The sequence below is a fragment of the Gossypium raimondii genome, unplaced genomic scaffold (assembly GCF_025698545.1).
Source record: "Gossypium raimondii isolate GPD5lz unplaced genomic scaffold, ASM2569854v1 Contig00314, whole genome shotgun sequence".
Lineage (NCBI taxonomy): Eukaryota > Viridiplantae > Streptophyta > Magnoliopsida > Malvales > Malvaceae > Gossypium > Gossypium raimondii.
The window spans coordinates 25,001-30,000 of record NW_026291414.1 but is presented as its reverse complement, the minus strand read 5'-3'; the positions used below and the strand labels follow the sequence as shown (position 1 = coordinate 30,000).

General features: G+C 30.1%; 1 pseudogene; it reads right to left on the bottom strand.

Moving 5' to 3' along the window:
- Nucleotides 1-2,104: 2,104 nt before the first annotated feature.
- LOC128038792 (protein Ycf2-like) overlaps nt 2,105-5,000 on the bottom strand; it is a 7,921-nt pseudogene continuing 5,025 nt past the window's right edge.

Here is a 5,000-nt window from a genome sequence, read left to right as displayed (position 1 = left end):
ATAAATGATTCTATTTATCTATGATCGAATTATATTTGTTCGATACACTGTTGTCAATATGATTGTAAATTTTGAATATAAATGTTGAGAGTTGAGAAAAGAATAAAGAATAATAAAAAGACTCTAAAAATACAAATGAAAAAAAGAATTCATTTTTTTTTTTATTAATTATTATATTAATATTTTCTCTTTTTTATATGTTATATGTTATTTTATCTGTTTTTTTATCTATTTTTAGGTTGTTTTGTAAATGTTTAAATGCAATTACTTCATTTATTCACTTGATCTTTTTTTCTCTATTTTCTATCAATAAAATTGGCTCAATAAAATCGGGTTTTATTGTTATAGAACACGGTATTTCTAGATTTTATAGTAGGAATATTCTATAGTAGCAAAGCAATAAGAAATATGAATAATCAATTTTTAAAAATAAAGTTCTGAATAGACAAAAAGAGGGGGAGGAAATAATAAAAGAAAATTTATACAAAGCTAGATATGAATCATCCACACCTCTTTTTGGATTTCATTAATTGAATTTTGTTTTGATTAAGACTAAGTTCTGTAAAAACACCCGCCTTCTTTAAAATATCATGAATAGTTGCTGTGGGTTGAGCTCCTTTTCAAGGAAATAGAGAATGGCGGAACATTTAAAATAGGTTTGATTATTTATCGGATCATAAAACCCACTTTTCGAAGATCTCTTCCTCTCTTCGATCGAACATCAATTGCAATGATTCGATAAACGGCTCATTGGGATAGATGAAGTTAAATAATACCCCCCCTAGAAACGTATAAGAAGTTTTCTCTCGTACGGCCTGAGAAAAAATGATTAATTAAAAGTTATGTCTATGTATGGAATTAGAATGTATGGAATTAGAATGTCAAAAAGATCCATAAACCAGCAAATCAATTAGACATTTAACTCCTGCCTTTTTTTCAAAAAAAGAAGAAAAGCATTCGTACCTCATAACTCAAGTCAAATAACCTCGCAAAATGCTCAAAAATAATCTTTAGGCATTCCTTTATTGAGTGGTCTCTAACCCTTTTTGTTTGTCTCGCTTAGAATCTATTATGATTCTTCATTTTAATCTAGTTGTTGAGAAAATGGAAAGGTATTTCTTTGTTCTAGGATCTTTTATCTTTGCCTTTAATCATTGGGTTTAGACATTCCTTCGGCGATATTTAATCATTTCAAAATGGCAGCAATACGCCCTTTTTTCTCTTTTTTTCTATCAAAGAATCAAGGCGAACGATTAATTCCTCGCATGATACACTTTTGATCGAAAGAGTTTTACCAATTCCAACAACTTTTCTTTTGATTTGAAAATAGTTGAATCGGATCCTTTTCGATTTCTATATCACAAATAGACATTACGAAGTTGTTCCAACTTATTGATTTCCATTAATCAACCCTAGATCCTTGCCCTGAAAAATGGATGTTTCTCTTCGAGCTCCATCCTGTACTATTTACATTACAACTCAACAAAAAGACGGACTCTGACAGAACAAAGGATGTCGAGCAAAAGCACCTTCATTTCTACATAACGGAAAGTGGTGGGTTTTGACATCCACAGCTGATCATGTCCTTCAAGTCGCACGTTGCTTTCAACCACATCGTTTCAAACGAAGTTTTACCATAACATTCCTCTAGTTTGGAGCATTGATTCAATTATGGAATCATGAATAGTCATTGGTTCAGTCGATACATAGTAATCTATCTATACTTTCTATATGAAATCAATTTCCTTCTATATGCTATATGAAATAAATAAATAATTTAGGAAGAAAAAGCCTCAATAAGAATTCAAACTACCCCATATTGTATGATTGTCTGAATGCAATATTTTTATTTTTTTTTTTATTAGAATCGAAAAGTTTAATTAGAATAGAAAAGTATAATAAAAGTTAAAAAAAAAAAATAAAGAATATCATTAATAATAATATTACGAAAATACTAATAATATCACGAATATTATAAATAACACAAATAAACTAATCTTTTTTTTGAATCTACTGCATCTTCAAATAACCCGATAGATCAAATAACTCGGTAGAATAGATCCAGCAATCTCACAGTTGTTCGAGTGCCAATCTTAAGAAATCATTAAAAATCAAAAGCAAGAATCACATTTTCTCCACTACTTGACTGTTAGAAAGAAGGTTATTAAAAACAAAAAAAGAGCAATTTAGATTCGGATATGGTTATTCTGATATATAAATAGAGTATGCTCTGGGACGGAAGGATTCGAACCTCGCATAGCGGGACCAAACCTCGTTGCCTTACCACTTGGCCACGCCCCATTTTGATTTCTATTTGAAACTACTAAACACTAATATGGGTATTCCTTTGTTCGTCAATTCCAGTTCCAAATAGCTATAGCTATGGAATAGATTCTTGCTACGATTTTTGCATGTATGGATAGAGAATTAAATCGAATTTATTGATCATTACATAAATTCAATTAAGATATTGTATGAAAGTATGATTTCTTCTATTCTCTTGTAAGAATTGAAGGCTTTTGATTGGGTGAGTTCAAAGAAGTATTGTTTAGTCTGCCTTATTTTCCTTTCTTCATTTTTTTCCTTATATCAAAAAACATATTAATAACTCAATCAAAATTATCTCCAAGAACAAAATTTTGTTATGCTTAATATCTTTAATTTGATCTGTATCTGTTTTAATTCTGCCCTTTTTTCGAGTAGTTTTTTATTCGCCAAATTGCCCGAGGCCTATGCTTTTTGAATCCAATCGTAGATTTTATGCCAAAGCAATACCTGTTCTTTTGCTCTTAGCCTTTGTTTGGCAAGCTGCTGTAAGTTTTCGATGAGATCCTTAATACTGTCCTAGAAAAATTCATGAGTGATTCAAGAAAAAAATTTAAACAATTGAAAAGATCAGATAAGTCTTACACTATGAACGAACCCTCAATTCAAAGATTCAAATTCTTGGATAGCCCTGATAAATCTGGATCATCCCATTTCCTCATTCTGACCCTTTTCGCCGAAGAACCCTATTTAGATTAGAGTCCGCCACAATATATAATTGTTGGTATGAAAGAATTTTTTGTGTAATGAAAAACTCAACTCTTATTACAAGTGAATTTCTCTAGAAATTCTTTTCGATTTCTAGAAATTCTAGAAATCACTTTATTTCTTGCGTCAAAATCAAAACAAAATAGGATATGTGGTATAAAACGGGGAATCTATTCTCTTCTTTTTCCAAAAATGCTCTGGAGATTGTGTAATGCTTACTCTTAAACTCTTTGTTTACACCGTAGTAATATTCTTTGTTTCTCTCTTCATCTTCGGATTTCTATCTAATGATCCGGGACGTAATCCTGGACGCGAAGAATAAAAAAGGGAGAGTTCCTTGCTTCATTTTTAGAAATGGTATTAGGATTTGATCTATTCCACTACCAAAAACCGAAACGGAAAGAGAGGGATTCGAACCTCGGTACGAATAACTCGCACAACGGATTAGCAATCCGACGCTTTAGTCCACTCAGCCATCTCTCCTAATTGAGAAAAGATAATTACTATGTTACAGCACCGCAAAAAGAAAGGCTTGAAAAAAGCCCTTTTTGACTTTGTTATATAGATTATGTTATATAGATTATTATTTATCTATATAGAGTATTATTAATTATATAGAGTATTATTAATCCATAGATATATAGATTCTAAATTTTATTATTATTATATAGATTGATTATATAGATATATCCAACTTTTCTATAGAGATATAGAACTTTATCAGTAATTCCATTCCATTTATATTCTATATCATTTATATTTTAAATAAAAACAAGGGCTCTAAAGAAATATCTCAAATAACAAAAAGAAAGAATATCGCTTTGATTTCGCGCAAAGGAACTTTTAAATTTCCATTTTCACGGACCGGCCTGGTTGTACTCCGGCCGTCCTATTTTTTATTTTCAACTCAAATAACTCATTTTTCTATGATTCTAGTGATCTGGCTTGTTGTAAATAAAAATCTTGTTATTGCATTGAATCAACAATCAGAAGCAGAAGAAGTCCTATTTCCGTTCCTATGATATAGAATCAAAATATTATTTCTATTCTTTTTCTTTTCTTCCTATTTCTTTTATTTCCATTTATTTTATATTTTACTAGAATAACTAGAATAAATAATAAAAAACTATGGATTTTTGCATAATCCATTTTATGTTATTTATGTTAAAGAGGATCAAGTCCTTTGTCGAACTTATCTATCAAAACCCTATAACACAAGTCTTCTGACAAAAGGTGGTAAGGCCCCATTTTCTGGATTTTTAGGCTCCATCTTGTAATCCTATCTTGATTACGCCCAATTCCCCTGTTCGACAAAGGGTCCCTTTATATACAATAAATATACAATAAATACAATAATCGCATTGTAGCGGGTATAGTTTAGTGGTAAAAGTGTGATTCGTTCTTATTAATCCCCAAGAGTTAAGGGGTCCTCGGTTTGATTCATATTCCGAGCAAAAACTTTATTTCTTTAAAAGGATTTAACTTTACCTCTCAACGAAAGATTTGAGGAAGAATATACATTCTCGTGATTTGGATCCAAATACCAATTAAATTAGATATAATTTTTAAATTATATTCTAACTCAAAATTGAAAATTGGATTATGAAATTACGAAACATAAATTTTTTTTTCAATTGATCAATACTTCCAATTGAATAAGTATGAGGAAAAGATCCATGGATAAAGATAGAAAGTGTATTTCTAATCGTAACTAAATCTTCAATTTTTTTTGATGGGATAGATTAGCAAAATAGCTATTAAACGATAACTTTGGTTTACTAGAGACATTTACATCTTGTTTTAGCTCTTTATGGAAACAAAATGCTTTTCCTAAGGATTTTCTCAAATAGAAATAGAGAACGAAGTAACTAGAAAATTGTTCTATTCCACTCACTTCTAGAAGGATCATCTAGAAAGCGAATTGTTTTGAATGCATTCCAGACAGAAAAGCTAAATATAGATGGTAT